General features: G+C 38.2%; 1 pseudogene; it reads left to right on the plus strand.

The window, feature by feature from the left end:
• The window catches only part of LOC103352001 (DDB1- and CUL4-associated factor 12-like protein 2), a 44064-nt pseudogene extending 23144 nt beyond the window's left edge, over window positions 1-20920 (plus strand).
• The last annotated feature ends 712 nt before the right edge of the window (window positions 20921-21632 follow it).

The raw sequence follows: 21632 nt of genomic DNA on the forward strand, positions 1-21632 counted from the left end.
CATTTGAAATAGACTATAAATGTTCAGAGTAAACCAATGACATATACAGATTTAGTATACTGTATGCATGGTATTTGTTAGTGGAAAAAATAAATTACTTAAAACTTTATATGTAAAACTTTTTGGGGAAAATGAACTCTATATGATAGCAAACTCATGCTCACATTTAAAAAATATTGAAAATAAAACTGCTAAAATGTTAGAAGAAAGTGTTAGTGATTATAAAATTTTGGCATGGAGAAAATATTTCCCTGGGTATAAGCCTATAAAAAAGGCATAAAGGTAATGTTAAAAATATGAAAGAAAAATTTTGGTAATAAAAAGTTGCTTCAGAATCTAAAATTGTATAGTATCACGGCATTATAAACAATTCGTTTGACAAAGATGTAAAAAAAAAAGTTTGAGAAAACCCTATATTTGCAGCAATACTAATACATACACAGGAATTTCTGTCTCCTGTCTATGTAAGATTGGAGTTGGTGAACTCAAGAGGCTTCCATAGTCTTGGTTGTTTTTAAATTTTTTAATGTTAGTTCCCACATGTAAGTGAGAACATGCGGTATTTGTCTTTCTGTGTCCTGCTTATTTGTTTGATTACTGTTTATGGTCCTTGCCTATATTCCTAGTAAATATAATCTTTTTTAATTTTTTACTTGTTAAATTATTTATTTACACAGGGCCAGCACTGTGGCACAATGGGTTAATGTCCTGGCCTGAAGAACTGGCATCCCATATGGGTGCCAGTTCAAGACCCGGCTGCTCCACTTCCAATCCAGCTCTCTACTATGGGCAGGGAAAGCAGTAGAAGATGGCCCAAGTCCTTGGGCCCCTGCACCCACCTGGCAAACCTGGAAGAATCTCCTGGCTCCTGACTTCAGATCGGTTCAGCTCTGGCCATGGCAGCCATTTGGGGATTGAACCAGTGGATGGAAGACCTCTCTCTCTGTCTCCCTGCCTCTCTCTGTAACACTGTCTTTCAAATAAATAAAGATAAATCTTTTTTTTTTGACAGGCAGAGTGGACAGTGAGAGAGAGAGACAGAGAGAAAGGTCTTCCTTTTCTGTTGGTTCACCCTCCAATGGCCTCTCCGGCTGGCGTGCTGCGGCCGGCGCACCACACCGCGCTGATCTGAAGCCAGGAGCCAGGTGCTTCTCTGGTCTCCCATGTGGGTGCAGGGCCCAAGCACTTTGGCCATCCTCCACTGCATTCCTGGGCCACAGCAGAGAGCTGGACTGGAAGAGGGGCAACCGGGACAGAATCCGGTGCCCCGACCAGGACTAGAACCCGGTATGCCGGCGCCGCAGGCGGAGGATTAGCCTATTGAGCCACGGCACCAGCCGTAAAGATAAATCTTTAAAAAATTTCTTTATTTACAGTGGAACAGTAAGCCTTTGACTATAATGTAAAATAAAAATGTTATCTCAAACTTAAAAAATTAGAAAGAGAAAAAAATAAAAATCTAAAATGTGAAGTACAGCAGTTTTATAAATCAATGAGAAACAAACTTTCGTAGAAACAGCAGAAGTCCATTTTAGGGAAATATCCCTCAACAAAATATAAAAGTTCAGTGATCATGGGGAAAAATCATCACGCACGCATGGAGATGGAGAAACTGAAGCACCATTTTTCGCATAATTATTAATAAGACAAGATAGTGGGAAAGCTGTTTTCCAGGGGTGATAGTATTATCTGACAGCTGTTGGAGTTAAAACGTGTAGCACCAATATCCTGCAAACATGCATATCTTTTGATGAAGCAATTACAATTTAGGATTAAATCCTAAGGATTGAAAATGTCCACCCTTGCTTATATACAAAAATATTATATGATAGTGTGTATAATGAAAAATTAACAAATATAGGTGGTAGATTATATAAATTATACACAATCCCTAAAATTATATACTACATAGGTAGTTAATCTTATATTGTTAAAATAAATTCAATTATGTCAGATTCAATTTTTGTACACAACAGTAATTTGGGAATACTTTATTACAGAATAAAATCCATAGTATGGTACCCAGAATAATTGAATACCCATATGTTTTTAGAAAATGATGAAAGATGACAGTATATTATTTAAAATCTCAACAGTAATTTCTCTGATTCAAACATCCTTGGCTATTTTCAGTATCTTCATAGTACTTTCTGTATTCAACATTTTTATGCCTTTGTTACTTTAGAAATATGAAAACAATTAGAAAAGCCATTTTATAAAATGAATATAATTAACAATATTTCAAAATATATGAGAGGCATATATATATAAAATATTTTAACTTGACAATGATCTAATTAGTTCCTAGCCCTATTCAAATTGTTGTCAGCAAATTACATATAGCGTAGTCTCTTAATATCATAAGTTTCCACATAATCCTTTTTGAATATATGTCTTTATTAAATATTTATTTATTTGAAAGGCAGAATTACAGAGACAGGACGGGGAGAAACACACACACACACACACACACAGAGAGAGAGAGAGAGAGAGAGAAAACACGCTTCATCCACTGGTTCAATGCCCAAATGGCCTCAACAAACAGGGCTGGGCCAGGCCAAAGCCAGAATCCAGGAGCTTCATTTGGATCCTCACATAGGTAGGGACCCAAACACTTGGGTCATCTTCCACTGCTTTTGCAGGTGCACTATTAAAGACCATGGTCAGTAGTGGAGCAGTTTGGATATGAACTAGTGCCCATGTGGTATGCCAGTGTCTCAGGTGGCAACTTAACCTACAATGTTACAATGCCAGCCCCTGGAATACATACAAAAATTCTGCCATTTGCTAGACCATTCAAAAATTCACTTTATTGGCTGACACTGTGGCTCACTAGGCTAATTCTCGACCTGCGGCAGCTGGACCCCAGGTTCTAGTCCCGGTCAGGGCACCGGATTCTGTCCCGGTTGCTCCTCTTCCAGTCCAGTTCTCTGCTGTGGCCCGAGAAGGCAGTGGAGGATGGCCCAAGTGCTTGGGACCTGCACCCACATGGGAGACCAGGAGGAAGCACCTGGTTCCTGGCTTCGGATTGGCACAGTGCACTGGCCGTGGAGGCCATTTTGGGGGTGAACCAACAGAAGGAAGACCTTTCTCTCTGTCTCTCTCTCTCACTGTCTAACTCTGCCTGTCAAAAATATTCACTTTATCTCTAGCACCCAGATATTTTCAAAGAATCCAAGCTCCAAAACATCTTCTAGGCTTTTGCACTCTTAAGAAATACAACAATTGCCCTTGTGGATGAAGAAATTGAGATGCCCTCAAATAAAGTGATATTCTGTGAGAGGGTCTTCAAAAGTTCTTTTGTGGATCAGTGAAGTTTTGAATATTGTGATCTATTTTCATACTTCCAAGAGAAAAAAATAACATGAATGAAAGACCTATTGACTGTCACTTTTAAATTAGACATAGCATTTGTTTAAATATCCACATTGCTCACTGTTTTGAGTTACACTCTTTTGACTTTCAGCCTTATATAATGACACTGGTCATCTTGTCATTTATGATCCAGTGATAACAGTGTTCTCTGTTCTTTCTATTGCATTTTTTGCCATTTCTAGAATCCTCTTTGCTCTCTGGTTCATGAAATTTCTATAATTCCTCCATGTCTCTAATTTATTTGTTATGGAAATCCCACAGAAATATAACACAAAATAACTGAGTGTAGTTTAGAAGACATGACTTGCTGTAGTACACAGACATAATAACTCTGTCTTTGAAGAAGATGCCGAATATAGCATGGCACTGATAGACTCACTTTGAGATTAAAAGTGACAGTCTTTGATGAGACTATGTTAGTATGGAAGATAAAGATACCATAGAGTAGACGGCAGAACAATGGTAAAGAAGGCATTTGAGAATAAGGGCAAAATTCCTCAAATCCAGAGATTGTCTCAGTATCTTCCTCATGGATACATCAGTAACATAAGGGTAGTGAAAGTGCACATGGAGAGACTGAAGGCGAAAATATTTCTCAATATATATTTGTCTGATTTCTAATTTCCCTTTCTCTACAGATTAATGTTTTACCAAAAATATTGACGGTCCCTTATCTTTTTTAACATACATACACACACACACACACACACACACACACACACATGCACAGACATGCTCACATCCCCTTTTATATTCTCCAAATGACCACAGAGGCAGGACTGAGTGAGGCTGAATCTACAAACTCATTCTAGATTTTCCATGTGGGTAGTAAGCTCACAAATACTTGAGCTATCACCTGCTGACTCTCAGGGTCTTCATTAGCAAGAAGCTGGAATATGGAATAGAGCTGAAATTTGTACTCAGGCTGTCCAATGCAGGACATTGACATCCTAACTGGAGTTTAACCACTGGTCCAAATGCCTGTCCCACTATCATGTTCTAATATACTAAATTTTAAGAAATTCAGCTTGTGTTAGTAGAGTAATTGCATAGAATTACAGTTAACCAAAAACATATTCCTGCTCTGTCTTTGGCCAGTTTAAGAGGAAAATTTTCAAACAGAACAAATTGTTACTTTGACATTACTGAATCTTTCCATTTCCACCTTGTTGCTTTGATGTCATGTTGCTGTAGATAGACTGATGTTCTAACAGGGTAATGCATCCTGTAAAGGTTTATTTTCAAAAGTTTCTTTACTCCTAAAGAACCCATTACTTGGAAAACAGTAACCAAAACCAGAGAAACCTAAATGCTGTGTGATTATGAAATTAAATTGGGTTTTCAAAAATGTCAGAAAGGTTAAATTTCAAAGATCACCTGACTCTAAAGTTTTAAAAATGATTGGCAAATATAAGCCTATAATTTATGGAAAATAACAAAATGTAGGCCATTAAAGATTAGACAAGTTGAATTTCCTTGTCAGTAGATAAATCATAGATCAGTTTGGGACAGTAAAATTCCAAAAACCCGCAAGTCATTGAGCTTTTGGCATAGCAGGTTAAACCACTACCTGCAACTCCAACATCCCATATGGGCATTGCTTCAAGTCTCGGCTGCTCCATTGCCAATCCAGCTCTCTGGGAAAGCTGCAGAGGATATCTCAAGTGCTTGTGCCCCTGTACCCATGAAGCTCCTTGCTCCTCACAGCTGATGGGGCCACATGAGGAGTGAACCAGTGGATGGAAGATCTTTCTCTGCCTCTCCCTTTTTCTCTCTGTAACTCTACCTTTCAAATAAATAAAATAAGTATTTAAAAATGTCCAAAAATTAATATAAACATTTCAATATTCATAAATATTAATAGACATATATTACAGAAGTATGCTTGTACTTTGTTTATCAAACTTTTTTAAAATTACACATAATTTTTTTTAATTTCTTATAGAGGAATCCTTTTCTCTATTGAGTTCCCTACTTTGTGTAGGGATTGTTACTTCACCTTCAATCACGAACTCAGTTTTGTAGTCAATGGGAGGTTCCCTGGGACATTAAACTTTAAGAACTAAAAGTGGGACCACCTCAGCAAACCTTATACTGAAACCCTTACCAATTCCTGTGGTTTGGCATTAATTTACAATTTTAACATGCATGCATACACAAACACATACAAATATAATCACTTAATAGTCCTTGGAGGATGAAATTTCCATGAAATCGGGATGAAAATCTGAATCTCACTGTAATTTCTAGATCATTGTCCTCTCAGATTTCTATGTAAGGAACACTTGACTTAATTTTTAAAAACAGACAGCATTAAATTGGTGAGTTAAGTTGGACATGGACTTTGTTGCCAGACAAAATGGAGTTTATATTAGGATTCAAGCAGTCAGTAGTTAGGTAACATTGAGCAAAATCATTGAACTCGCTCAAGGTTCAGATTCCACATATGTAAAATGGGATAGCAGCAAGTTTCCTATAAGGTTGGTGCTTGTAAAAGCCAGGTGGCACATAGTAATATTTGGTTGTTTGTTTATTTATAAGGCAAAGTGAAAGAGAAGGAGGGAAACAAAGAGTAATAATCCAATGGCTAGTGTATTTTGCAAATGTACACAACAGCCAGTGCTCAGGCATATCTAAGCCTGTGTTGTGTTGAGAGAGCATTATCTGGATCTTGACTTCTTTCAGTGTAGAAATAAGGAAAGTGTCTGAGATTTGAAGCATAAGTAACTTTATTGAGCAAGCATGAAGTACGAACAGACTCTCTGACTCACTGGATACCGTTTGTGCAGAGATGGGCCCCAGAGCTCGGTGTCTGAAAGGTACGTGGGCTTTAGTTATCTTAAATGGGGTTTTAATTTCCTCTTTGTCATTTTGGGGTGATGTTATAAGCATGAAATATAGGACTTCTAAGGATTGTTCTGAAGCATTGAGCATGTGTACAGAAGAGAGTTGGCGTAGGAGAAGCTCAGATGTCCATGAGTGCTTCATGAGCTCAGAAGGCTCCAAGTGGCTATGTTAGGGTGCATATGGGAACAGGCTAGATCCTTGAAGGGGGAATTTCACCATCTTTGGAAGAAGGAAGAAGTTTGCACTAGATCCCCCTATTTATTCCTAACTAAGAGTCTCCTAGTCTTACATTTGGAGACAGGAATTCCATCCAGACTTTCAACATGGGTGGCAGGAACCCAAGTACCTAGGCCAGTATTTACTGCCTTCCAGGTAGATTAGCAGGAAGCTAGATTGGAAGCTGGGAAGGAGTCGATAATATTAGTTCCATTTACATCCATTTCATTGGTGCTATCAAATGGAAAAACTATTCAACTATTTTGTGATTATCTCAGCAGATTTAGTTCTCCCTGGTGGTTTTGGAGTGCATTTCTCAGGGAATTGCTTTAGAAAAGCAGAACTAACATGATCTTCATATTGGAGTATATGAAGAGGAGTTTATTTTAAGGATTGGTTTACATGATTATGGAAACTGGCAAGTCCAAAATCTGTAGGGTAGGTCTGCAGGCAGGAGGGATACCCAGAGAAGAGTTGTAATTCAAGTATGAAGGCACTTGGCTATCAGAATTATAACTTTTTGAAGGAAGGTCAATAATTTTTCTATTTAGGACCTTTAGTTTGTTGAATGAGGCTCTTCTTATGTCACATAAAATTACATCCTGCAGTGCCGGCATCCCATATGGGCACCCATTTGAGTCCCAGCTGCTCCTCTTCCAATCCAGCTCTCTGCTGTGGCCTGGGAAAGCAGTAGAAGATGGCCCAAGTCCTTGGGCCCCTGCACCCACATGGGAGATCCAGAAGAAGCTCCTGGCTCCTGGCTTCGGATCAGCGCAGCTCTGGCCGTTGCAGCCAACTGGGGAGTGAACCAAAGGATGGAAAAACCTCTCTCTCTCTCTCTCTCTCTCTCTGCCGCTCCTTCTCTCTGTGTAACTCTGACTTTCAGATAAATAAATAACTCTTTAACAAAACCAAAACGTGCCATGAAATGAATATATTTGACCAAATATCTGAGTATCATGACCTAGGCCACTTGACACATATAATTAACCATCGCATGGAAGGAAGGTAGTTCATACTCTGTAAACTAACACTAGGATGTTAAAAGATGTTCCCACTAGGCTTTGGAGGTACTAAATTTCTTTGGCACTATATAAACTATCTGCATCCAGCATTGTGACACAGAATCTTAGGCTTCCACTCGCCATGCCAATATCCCATGTTGGAGTACAGGTTCATATTCTGGCTGCTGTGCTTCTGGTTCATATTCTGGCTGTTGCACTTCTGATCAAGCTTCTTGCTAATGTGCCAGAGAAGGCAGCAGAATATGGTCAAAGTGGCTGGGCCACTGCCACCCATGTGGGAGACTCAGAAGAAGCTCCTGGCTCCTGGCTTTGGCCTGGCCCACGCCTGGCTGTTGTGGCCATTTGAAGAGTGAACCATCAGATATAAAATGCTGATATCCTCTCTCTCTCACTCCTCTCTCTCTAATTTTCAAATAACTGAATATTAATAATATCTGTGTTACTCGTGTACTGAAAATACTAGGGATATTCTGGAGTCTAAAGCGGAGCTCTAATAAGGTCAGGAATCAGGACTGGCTCTTCCAGGGGAAGCATGTGTCTTTCAAACAATTTTTAGGAAAGCAATGTAATTTTAATTTGGGACAGTTTTTAGAAAGATACGTAAATGCCCAATATCTTCCCATAACAAGGGCCAACCTAGAAATCTGGTGGTTAAACAGATATAATCAGGGTTGTAGAAGACTGGATATTAATTGAAAGAGAAAATAAAAGCACACAAGCAAATATGTGACTATTAAAAACCAGACTTTAGTGACCATAATATAACGAAGTTTTTGATAAAGTCCAATAACAAAAATAACAATTGATACATTAGTAAGAAATAAAAATAAAAAATAAAACAAAACAAAACAAAACAAACAAAAAAAAAAACAAAAAATCTGAAAGATAAAATTTATGCAAGTTTTTATCAGGAAACCTCAGCATTTGAGGACAATCACCATAATACCTTCCCTAGACTTTCCTATATATCCCAGACTGGGCTCTCTATATACTTGTAAACCAGAGTATCCAATCAGTATAAAAGAAAAAAAATAAAGAATCATACAAAAGTCTTTTTAATCCCTTCCTCTACGTTAAAACAAGGGAAGGGGATATCTCCAATTCACTCATCGTGAGCCATCTTTTGATCCATGTTGTAGATGGCCAACCAGTCTGTTCCTTATTTCCCACATTGCAATACTAAGTGCATAATCTCTACTTAGGGAGTCCATATAAAAAATTCAGCCTGTTACATACCTTCCAACATTATCCCACACCTTAACTATCCATTATTACATATATCCCCCCCAATTTGTGCTTGACTAAATTGGAAACTCAAGTAGTTCTTTTGGATTGTGATTCACATCCTTGTGGGGGTCACAGACTGAAATTCACCTGTTGGCAGTGGGTATCTAAATCTAAATCTAGAAAAAAATATTTGGTAAGGTTGAGTCTTCAGGGTACTCAATTGTGTTATGTTTTGGACATAACCTTCTGAAAGCCTATTACCATTTTTTCAGGCAATGTAGGGTTAAACCCTCAGAGAGGTGAAAAATGGAGACCACTGTAGATGTAAAGACTGCTACCACGGGTTGGAGAGTCCATTTCTGCAGGACAATAAATTAATTAGAATTTTGGAGCCCAATGTTCATAGCATCATCAACTTCTTTACATGTGTATTCATGACAACTTGCAAACTTTTATTTTTTCCTAATCATTGCCATTTTACAATAGATAAGATGAGAGGATAAGAGTCCAATTTCCTTAGAACCAATGAAACTGGTAGCATAGTCATTCCAAGTCCAAAGACCTCGGAATCAGTGGAACTGACACTGTAACTCAGTCTGATGCTGAAGGTTTGATAACTCAGGGAACCACTGGTGTGGATCTCAGAGTCCAAAAGCTGGAGAACCTGGAATTCTGACATCCAAGATGAAGAGAAGAGCATCTTGTCTCTGAAGAAGAGACCCAGAATTCATCCTTTTCCTGACTTTTGTTTCATCTGTCCATTTTTTCTGCCTGTACACAACTTACTGGCTTACTGAGTAACATGCTGATTATTTACAATTTTTAGTATTTAAAAATAACTGTAATGGGACTGGTGACATGACACAGGAGATTCAGCCACTGCTAGTGATGCCAGCATCCCATAATGGAGAGCTGGTTCCAGTTCTGGCTGCCCCACCTCTGATGCAGTTCCTTTATATTCAGCTTGGATTGCAGGGGATGATGGCCCAAGTAATTCGTCCCTGCTATCCATATGGGAACCAAGGATTTAGTTCCTGGCTCCTAGATTTGGCCTTGTCCAGTCCTAGCTATTGTGGACATTTCAAGGGGTGAACCAGAGGATGGAAGATCTTTCTGTCTCTGTATCTCCCTCTGACTCCACCTTTCAAATAAATAAATAAATACATTGCTTATTTTACAAATTAAAAAAGATGCTATAAACATTTGTGATCAAGTTTCTGTGTGAACATAGTTTTTCTTTTGCTAAATTATAGTTGATATTCATATATTTTTATGGGGTACAATGTCAGGTTTTGGTATATGTGTTTATTATATAATTATTAAAGAATGCTAAATAATTTAGCTATCACATCACATACTTTTTGTAAGTAAAATTTACTTTTTTTCACAACTTTGAAATACATAGGGCAGGCACTGTGGCATAGTGGGTTAAGCTGCTGCCAGCAGCACTGACATACCATACGGGTGCTGGTTCAAGTCCCAGCTGCTCCACATCCAATTCAGCTCCCTGCTAATGTAGCTGGGGAAGCAGCAGAGGAGAGCCCAAGTCCTTGGGCCACTGCATCCATGTGGGAGACCAGAAGTTGTTCCTGGCTCTGGCTTCGGATCGGCCCACTTTGGGCCATTAAGGGAGTGAACAAGAAGATGGAAGCTCGCTCGCTCGCTCGCTCTCTCTCTCTCTCTTCCTCTTTCAAATAAATAAATTAATTAAGAAGTCTTAAAAAATAAATATGTAGCACATTATTATTAGTCATGGTCATCATGCTGTGCAACCAATCACTAAAAGTTATTTTTTTTCTGTCTGATACTTTGTAATCATTGGTAAGCATATCTCCTTTCTCAATGTCTGAAAGCCATTGTTCTATTTGACTTCTATGAGTTCAGCTTTTGTAATTTCAACATAGAGATGAGATAGTTCAATTTTTGTCCTCATGTGCCTAGTTTATTTCACTCAGTATAGTGTATATAAGGTTTCAACTCCTTTGAATAAAATCCAAGAACAGTGATTATTGGTTTCTGCAGTAACAGTATGTTCAGTGTTTTGTTTTTTTTTTATCAAAATGCTAAAATGTTTTTCAAAGTAACTGCTGCTAAAGTGTTTTTCAAAGTAACTGCACCTGATGTGGGCTTTCTGGTGCAGCAGGTTAAACCACTATTTGGGATGTCTATATTCTATATCAGAATGCCTATGTTTAAGTACAGCTTCTGCTACTGATCTAGCTTCTTGCTAATGCATGTCCTAAGTCATAGCAGATGGTGGCTCAAGTATATGGGTACCTGCCACCTTCATGCAAAACTTAGATGGAGTTCCTGTCTCTCAACATTGACCTAGTCTATCTCTGGCTGTTCCTGGAATTTTGTGAGTGACCCAGCAAATGGAAGGCTTCCTCTCTCTCTCTCTCTTTCCCCTTCTTCCCTGTCAAATAAATACACAAATTAATAAATTAATGATTAACAAATCGACTGCACTGTTTTGCATTCCCACCAGCAGTGAGTGAGTGTTCCTGTTATTACATATTCTCACAAGCAGTTACTGCTGGGAGTGTTTTGCATTTGGTCATTCCTCTAGATCTGTAGTGGGATATCACTGTTGTTTTAATTTCCAATTCCCTTATGACATATATGTGAAGCATCTTTTCAAATGTTAATATGATCTCTACATATCTTTTTAAATACTTCTGTGTATTTAGGATAGCAATCTGTTAGCATTTGTTGTTTACTCATATTTCTCACAGGCTGCGGTTTGTCTTTGTTTTCCTGAACTGGTTTCAAGCTTAGTGAGGTACATGTTATCATAGATTATGACTTTAGTATTGTATTTAAAAAGTCACTGCTAGGGTGGTGTTTGATACAGCAGTTAAGACACCACTTGAGTTGACTGCATCCCGTATCAGAGTGCCTTTGCTCCAGGTTTTGAGCCTTTGCTCCAGGTTCCTGATAATGTTCAGGCTAGCTCCTGGCTTTAGCCAGACCCAACCCAGGCTGTTTTGGACATTTGGAGGGTGTGATCTAGTAGATGAGATTTCACTCTCTATCTGTGTGTGTGTGTGTGTGTGTATGTCTTTTTTCCTCGCACTTTCCCTCTTCCTTTCATTCTTTCTGTGCATTTCAAACAAATAAATACCTCCATGTTTAAAACTCATTACCAAATACAGTACCACCTAAATTTTCTCCTATCTTGTCTCTTCAGAATTTATAGTTTTACATTCTACATTTAATTCTATTATCCACCTCTAATTACTTTTTGTGACACATAAAATGTGTGTTTCAGGAATTCTCCTTTTTTTGCATAGGCATATCTAGTTTTCCATTATTATTTGGTGAAAGCTATTTTCCTCCACTGTGTTGTATTTTTTGCCTTGCCCCCTTGTTAAAAGAGAGTTGATCTTTATTGTGGAAATATTCTTCAATTTCTAGGCTCTTTATTTTGCTCCAATGATTTATTGTCTTCTATTTTATCTATATCATAGTGACTTGGTTACTTAAGCTGTTGAGTTAAATATATATATATGTATATATTATATATATATATATGTAAGCTTTATTCTTGCTGTCTCTTTTTTAATAAGTAAAAAGTAGGAAGACCACAGTTCCACAGGAGTATAAACAAGAGCTAAAAACAATAATCATATCCCCAAATGACCATTTCTTTCCCATACATTGTTTGGGAAAATATATTAATTGCCACATAGTAGAGAAAACACATGATATTTGTGTTTTTGAGACTGGTTTATTTCACTAAGCATAATGGTTTCCAGTTGCATTTATGTTGATGCAAAAGAAAGGTCTTCCTTATTTTTTATGGCTAAGTAGAACTCTACAGTGTATATATACCACATTTTCTCTATCCAGTCATCAGCTGATGGACATCTGGGTTGATTACATACTGTAGCTATTGTTAACTGAGCTGTAATAAACATGGGGGCACAGATAACTTTTTCATATGCTGATTTCATTTTGTTTGGGTAAATCACCAGTGGGATGGCTGGGTCATATCATGGATCTACTTTCAAATCTCTAAGGAATCTATCTCCAAGATGTTTTCCAAAATAGTTGTACTAGTTTACATTCCTACCAACAGTAGATTAGGGCACATTTTCCCCCACATCCTTGACAGCATTTACTTTTTTTATTTCTGTATGAGAGCCATTCTAAACCTCATTGTGATTTTGATTTGCATTTTCTAATGGCTAGGGATCCTGAGAATTTTTTATCTGTCTGTTGGCCATTTGAATTTTATCCTTTGAAAATTTCTTGTTCATGTTCTTTGACCATTTCTTAACTGAATTGTTTGTTTCATTGTTGAGTTTCTTGAGCTCTTTATAGATCCTGAATACTGAATATTAAACCCTTATCAGTTGCATAGTTTGCAAATATTTTCTACCTTTCTGTTGGTTGCCCTCTCAATTTGTTGAGTGGTGTCCCTTGTAGTGTAGAAGAGTGTTAGCTTGATGTAATCTCATTTCTCTATTTTTGTTTTTATTGCCTGTGCTTCTGGGGTCACTTCCAAAAAGTCTTTGCCTATGCCAATGTCTTACAGAATTTCCCAATGTTTTCCTCTAGTAATTTGATGGTATCAGGTTATAGATTTAGATCCTTGATCCATTTTGGTTTGATTTTTGCATGAGGCATAAGGTAAGGGTCTTGTGCCAGAGACCAAGTAGAAAAGGTTACCACAGCCCTGTAAGGAATGCAATGGAACAAAGATGGGAGATATGGGAAACAGACTAAGCTGAGGCATCACAACTTGGAAAACCAGCAGGGGGCAAGGCACAATTGCTTGCAGGGATGTTGCTCTCAAGATAACAAGTTGAAGGAACTTGTTTACCCAGACTTTCTACTCCCTTCCCCCTTTATGCTCTGGCGGTGGTCATGTGACAGTCTCGTGAATATATGCACTTAGAAAATGATGTTTTTAGCTGAACAGTAACCTGGCCTGACGTCAGTAAGAATGCCTGGCAGATAACTGCAGAAATAAAAGCTCCAGGGCAAGGCAGAGAGGCGTTCCTACTGCTAACTAGAGGATTCCTCTGGCTCCCTCAATTCTTTTGATTATCTCCTGTGTTTAACATTCATCACCTGCCATCCCCTCTTTGCCCTGGAAATTTGCTGTGGGGGACACGGCAAGTGATGCCCAAACAAGGATGAGATCTTGCTATGTTGTCCAGGCTGGATTGCAATGGTTATTCACAGGTGCAATCCTACTACTGATCAACAATGGAGCTTTGACCTGTTCTGTTTTTCAGGGCCCAATGAACTTGTTGTCACACATTGTTCAAACAGAGCAACAAAGTGCCTGTTTGGGCGCCACTTGCTGTAACCGGCACAGCAACTTTGCAAGCTGTGACGCCTTAGGTCAGACTGTTTCCTTATCTCCCCCGCTTCATTCCACCGCATTCCTCACAGGGCTGCAGTGACCTTTTCCCCCTGGTCTCTGGCAATTTTGTTTCAAACTTCTGCATGCACAGATCCAATTTTCCCAGCACCATTTAATGAAGAGACTGTTCTTTCTCTGAACAGCTCATTTGTCAAAGACTAGCTGGTTTTAGATGTGTGGATAAATTTTGGATGTTTCTAATGTGTTCCATTGGTCTACATGTCTATTCTTTGTGCCAGTCCTAGGCTGGTTTGATTACAACTTCCCTGTAGCATGTATTGACGTGTGGTACTATGATGTCTCTGGCTTAGTACTTATTGTTTAAAATTACTTTAGCTATGCAAGGTCTCTTATATTTCCATATGAATTTTAGCATCATTTTTTTTCTAGAACTGAGAAGAATGTCATTGCTATTTTGATTGGGAATGCATTGAATGTGTAAATTGATTCCAGTAGTATCAACATTTTAATTATATTAATACTTTCTGTCCATGAGCATGGAATATTCTTCCATTTTTTATATCTTCTAATTCTTTCTTTAATGTTTTATAATTTCATTGTAGAAATCTTTCACATTCTTTTTAAAATTTATTCCAAGGTATTTAAGTGTTTTTTTGTGGCTATTTTGAGTGGTGTGGATCTTACAAGTTCTTTTCTCAGCCATGACATTGTTTGGGTTTACAAAGACTATTGATTTTTGTATGTTGATTTTATATCCTGCAACTTTACCAAGCTCCCTTATCAGTTTGGACAGTCTCTTATTGGAATCTTTTGGTTCCCTTATACATAGAATCATGTAATCTGCAGACAGGGATAAACTGACCTCCTCCTTTCAAATATGTATCTATTTGATTTCTTTTTCTTACCTAATTCTTCTGTATCTGAAAGTAATGTATGTATTCCTGATTAATTATTATTTTGAAAAAATATTATTTTTCCAAATTATAATCTTACCATTCACTTTTAAAATATGTGTTTATATTTAAATTGGATATGTTGTAGACAGCATAGAGGTGTCATATTTTTTGAAGCATCCTGACGATATCCACCTTCTAATTAGTTATATAGACCACAATCTGCTAGTCTCCTTAGGTCCAGAGAAGTATAGAATTCTCTGATATGCAATGCCCAAATATCCTTATGTCTGCACAAAATTATCTGAGGTCTTACTGCATTTCTGAAACTAAGGATGAAATGTGGAGTGCATGCCTCTCCTCTGAGACTTAACATCTATATCTTTGTCACTTTCCTTTGATTTCACCTATTTTATTAATTATAATGTTATTTTATAATTAAAATGCCTGCTCTGAGCCATGATACCCCTCTTAAACTGTTTTACTTTGACTGGTGTCCTCAATTTTTCTCCAAGCCTAGGGGCTTATATTTTGAAAACACAAAAACCTTTATTTTGTATTCTAGTTTTATCTTCATTTTTGGAGAAATGATTGTAGAAGTACAAGATTGTATGACTTGTGTGAGAACTGTGGAGTATAAAACGTGATAGCGAAATGCTTTTGCTCACCAAATATTCTAAGAGTTCCTCTACACTTGACAACAACCTTGAGTATACTGGAGCCTTATACATAGTTTTTGTAAAGGACTATAAATAAGTTGTATCACTTCCAGGATCAAATACTTATTTGTTAATACAAAGCATTCTGTAATCTTCTTCTACTACTGCGTGGTACCAATGTGTTGGTACCATAATGGAGCCTGAGTATCCTAGTCCACTGATATTTTTACAATAAAATACCTACGTTGGGTAATTTATAAACAATACTAATGTATTTGCTTACAATTCAGGAGCTGGGCAGTCTAAAATTAATGCCCCTGGAGATTTATTGTCTTATAAGTTATTTCTTCCTACTTTTATAATGGGGCCTTAAAGAAAGCTGCAAACGCTGTGTCCCCAACATGGTAGAAGGCGAAAAAGTATCCAACACACTCACTCAAGCCTTTTAATAAGGGCACAAATGCATTCATAATTACAGAGCCCTCGTGACCTCATTATCTCATGAAAGCATTGCCTCCTAAAAATGTTGCACTGGGTATTAACTTTCAGCATGAATACTAGAGGGTCATAAACATTGAAAACATAGTAGTCCTAAGTCATTTATGGAGTGTAACTTATCTGAAGAATCACTGAAAGAGCATTGTGCATTACAGAAATGAAACTATTTGTAATTTTAAGTCACTGAAGTTTGATAATTTCCTTCTTAATACAGCATTGTTTAGTCTATATTGAGTAATATTAGAAGAAATGACATATGCATTAATATCCAAAAACAATATTTTACACATTAACTACCTGCCTACTTATGTATCTATAAGCCCATCTGCATATACATGCAAACTAATCTTCTGGGTTTTTTTACTTCTAAGATTTATAGCACTGGGTAAAAGACTGAAACACAAATTGAGTGATGGATTAGTCATTTTAAGTTTGCTTAGAGTAAGTTATTCAATGACAATAAGTAAGTAATAGAAAAGTTATATAGAAAATAAAACTAAACAATAAGTACAGAGGCCAGCATGATGGCATAGTGGTTTGAGCCCTTCTTAAAATAATGGCATCTCATACCTCAGTGCAATTTGGATCTCTACTGCCCCACTTCTTATCCAACTCCCTGATAATGTGCCTGGAAAAGCAGCAGTAGATGGCCCAAAAACTTTCACTCCTGCCACCATGTGGGAGAACCAGATGGGGTTCCAGGCTCCTGGCTTCAGCCTGGACCAGCCCCAGCCTTTGCAGCCATTTGGGGAGTTAACCAGCAGACGGAAACTCTGTGTGTGTGTGTGTATGTGTGTGTCTGTCTGTCTGTCTGTACCTGTCTTTCACTGCGTCACTCTACCTTTCATATAAATTAATTCATAAATATTTTTTAACTTTTATTTCATAAATATAAATTTCCAAAGTACAACTTTCAAATTATAGCGGCTTTTCCCCCCCAATAACCTCCCTCCCACTTGTAACCATCCTATCTCCCACTCCCTCTCCCATCCCATTCTCATCACAACACATTTTCAATTATCTTTATATACAGAAGATCAACATAGTAATATTAAGTAAAGATTTCAACAGACTGCACCCACAAAGACATAGAAAGTATAGAGGACTGTTTGGGTAGTAGTTTTACTGTTAATTCACATAGTACAACACATTAACACATTAAGGACACAGGTCTTACATGGGGAGCAGGTGCACAGTGACTCCCATTGTTGATTTAACAATTGACACTCTTATTTATGACGTCAGTAATCACTTGAGGCTCTTGTCATGAGCTGCCAAGGTTATGGAAGCCTCTTGAGTTAACCAACTCTGATCTTGTTTAGACAAGATGCTTCCCATGTAGCATCATTCTCTCTTTTTTAATTCTATCAATTATTATTTGCAGACACTAGTCTTATTTATGCAATCCCTTTGACACTTAATCCTATCTTTTTATCAATTATAAACTTAAACTGATCACTTTGACTAGTGAGAAGGCATTGGTACATGCCACCTTGATGGGATTGAATTGGAATCCTCTGGCACGTTTCTAGCTTTACCATTAGGTAGAGTAAGCATGTGCCAAACTGTACATCTCTTCCCTCTCCTATTCCCACTCTTATATTTAACATGGATCACTTTTCAGTTAAATTTAAACACCTAAGAATAATTGTGTGTTAATTACAGAGTTCAACCAATGGTATTAAGTATAACAAAAAACACTAAGAGGAATAAAATAGTAAGTTATTCCTCAACAGTTAGGACATGGACTCATCAAGACATTGTTTTTCATGGTGTCCATTTCACTTCAACAGGTTTCCTTTTAGGTGCTCAGTTGTCACCGATCAGGGAGAACATATGATATTTTTCCCTTGGGGACTGGTTTATTTCACTCAGCGTGATGTTTTCCAGATTCCTCCATTTTGTTGCAAATGACCGGATTTCATTTTTTTTTACTGCTGTATAGTATTCTATAGAGTACATATCCCATAATTTCTTTATCCAGTCTTCTGTTGACGGGCATTTAGGTTGATTCCATGTCTTAGCTATTGTGAATTGAGCTGCAATAAACCTTGAGGTGCACACAGCTCTTTTATTTGACAATTTAATTTCCTTTGGGTAAATTCCAAGGAGTGGGTTGGCTGGGTTGTATGGTAGGCTATATTCAGGTTTCTGAGCAATCTCCAAACTGCTTTCCATAGTGGCTTTACCAGTTTGCATAAATAAGTCTTCAAAAATAAATGTTAAGTTGATTTGTATTCTGCATAAGTGTCATATTATATAAAAAGATCAGACAAAAGACTAGCAGTAGAAAATGAAGCATTAGGCATAAACCATAACCTCTGCCTGAAGACAAAGTTAAATAGATAATGTATTTCAACAAATCAACTAAATAAAAAAGAAAAGTAGTATAAAGCATCATACATATTGAACCATAGTCTGGTAAGAGTTTGAGAAATTCTTTGGGGTGTTTATATGAAAATTATTAACACCAAGGCCAATATGTTTTATAAGAAAAATCAAAGAAGAAATAATTTAGAATAAATGATAATGCTAAGATGTTTATAATTAATGAAAAATGAGGAGACATGTATCCAGAAACATAAGTAGCAAGCTATTATCACATGATAGTGTACAATTATGAATAATACAAGAACAAATACTTTAAAAAATCACTGCTTTCCAGGTTTCAGAATAGCCTAAGAAAATATCTTACTCTGAGTCATATATTTTAGGAATTAAACAACAATAGGCTTTAACTGTCTAGGAAGTATAGATCAAATATCCCTTATCCAATTGCTTGGGACCAGAAGTGCTTAATATTTGAGATTTTCTTTAGATTGAGGAAATATTTGAATATACCTAATGAGAAACCTTGGTGGTGGGACCCAAATCTAAACATGCAGTTCATTCATATACCATGAACACTTTATATATGTAATCTGAAATCAAGTTTATACAATACTATTACTGCACCTACATTTTGACTATTTTCTGTCAGATGGGGTTAAATTTGGAATTTTTATGTATTACATTATGTCAGCACTCACAACTTCCATATTTTGGAGCATTTTTGGTTTTGATTTTGAGATCATGAGTATTCAATCTGTATTTAAATTGCATCAAATTGGGAACCAGTGTACATTTGTCACTGTATCTTGGTATAAGCGATTTCATCCTTGTAATTTCCTTTCTACCCATGTCAATCCCATTTTGCCTGCCTGGATAGCTATCATTCAGCTTTGAAGATTCAGTACAAATGTATTACCTACTTCCCCTCTATTTTCTTTGATGCTTTCCCCTAACAATCTGTAGATATATGGTTACCAACAATATGACATCAACTTAAAAATAATGCTTTAGAACTGATTCATTCAGAAAAATATGCTTTTGTGTAGATTAAGAGGAATATATGATTTTATAGAACCAAGAGCAAAGTACCTTGGCTGGTTAATAACTCCAAAAATCTTTCAGTTTTAGAAATTTTTTTGTTTTATAAATTGCTTCTGTTTGATGAGTCTTAGGTTACAACAAAGTCATGAAAAATGGGAATAATTGAAGAATAATAAGAAAATATACTTATCAAGTCAACAATTCACTCCAGTCTTTCATGTTCAGCTGAGCAACTCTAATTATACTCACTGTTTTCTATTCAACATGATCATATTAACTATTCAAAATGGTTCTTAAATTGGAAAAATTAAACAACTGGAAATTATGTTTTCAGATGTACCTGCATTTATCAGTAGAGTTGTCAAAACTTATTCATGTTCTTTTATTTGAAATAATTAATTTATCTATAGTGTTCCCAAAAGATAATTTATTGCCATCCTTATCCAAGTGCTGCAACTGTGAAGTTTTCACTTCACATCTCAAGCAAATAGCAAGCCTTAATTTGTATTTCTATCATCTAGAAAATATAGCATCTAAAATTCAAAATCAATATCCTTCTTTTTTGCACATATGAACTTCTACTATCTCATAATCCCCACTCAAACCATCATTGACAGAAGGCATGCAATTTTATGAAGCAAATGATGAAATACTAGAATCAAAAAACATTTTCTGTTTTAAAAATTTCCATAATATTCATGATGATTTGTAATCAAACCACGTATACATGGCAAAATAGTGCCTCTTTTAAACTCTCTAGGGTGCTTTACAGGACACTGAATAGGGATTTTGCTGCATGAAGCCCATTAACATTAATATGATTCATTGGGATAAATCCCTACACACTTCTCTGGAAAGTACTTCAATGCATGTAATTGGAAATGATTTTTTTTAAAGATTTATTTTTTTATTTGAAAGCGAGAGTTATAGGTTACAGAAAGGGCAAGGCGCAGAGAGAGAGACAGAGAGAGTGAGATCTTCCATCTGCTGGTTACAAAAGATCCAGGAGGGAGACCCAGATGGCTGTCCAGGATCTTAGCTTCCTTAGGGCTCCAGACATTTGGGGAGTGAAGCAACCCATTCATCTCAGCCACTCTGCCTTTCAAATAAATGAAGTAATTTAAGAAGGAGTAGAAGAAGAAATACAAGTTTAATGTCAAAAGGAGACCCAGAATTACAAACCAAGTGCACATTTGTCCCGCGCTTAACTGTAGTTTAGACTTCAGATTTTATTCAAGTAAGGATGTTAAAAAGACTAGTCGGCTACTGGAGCAAGCGTGGAGAGATCCCCTTGTGTCCGATCCCGCAGCGCAGCAGCGCGAGCTGTCTGGGAACCTCCTACTGAGGCTCTGTTCCCCACCGCCCCCCACCCCCACCCCCGTCCCGCTTGCACTACTCTCTTCCCGTGCCCTCCTGCTCTGCCGGCCCCTCCCACTGCCTCCGCCCCCCAGCACGCAGACCCTCAGCTAGCCCTCGCTTCAAGTTGACTTCCCCTCGCTGCACATCCAGCCCACCCCAAGGTCCGCGCGGTCGCCCCTCACCGCCCTCGCCAACACGCTCAGCCTGCGTTCTGTTGTCTCCGACCACTCGTTTCTCGCGGGGCCCCGCAGCCTATACCTCCGCTGCCGCCTTCTACCGAACTCAGTGGGCTCCACGCCTCATGAGCACCCAGCCTCCAGGTTGACTCAGAGGCGCCACCATCCCCACCGCCACCATAGCCAACAAGGTTGCCACGTGCCACCACCGTCGCCGCGCCACAGCCGCCGCCACTGCCACTGCGGCCTCTGGCCCTCGACCACCGCCCACCACGGCCCCGCAGCAAATAGGTAGCAGCAAGCGGAAAGCTCTGGAGCTCCAGACCGCTACCAGGTAGGGGTTGGCCTGGGCAGAGAGGGACCTCAGCTACCGAGAAGCAGAGGAGGCCAGTGCTTCCTGGTGCACTACCTTGAAAGACCGCGAGGTGGGTGCCCTGGGCTTCCAGCACGAGCTGCACAGCCACGCAGTGCGGAGTCTGCCCGTGGTGCAGACAGAACGCCAGCTGGCCTTGAGCACCCTCAACAAGGTGTTCGCGTCGCAGTGGCTGAACAGCAGGTGGGTGGTGTGCGGCACCAGGTGCAACAAGCTCTTCCTGCTGGATGTGCACTCGGGCCACGTCATGTGCTTTCCCCTGTTGCGGGACAGG

Source organism: Oryctolagus cuniculus, chromosome X, assembly GCF_964237555.1.
Source record: "Oryctolagus cuniculus chromosome X, mOryCun1.1, whole genome shotgun sequence".
Classification (NCBI taxonomy): domain Eukaryota; kingdom Metazoa; phylum Chordata; class Mammalia; order Lagomorpha; family Leporidae; genus Oryctolagus; species Oryctolagus cuniculus.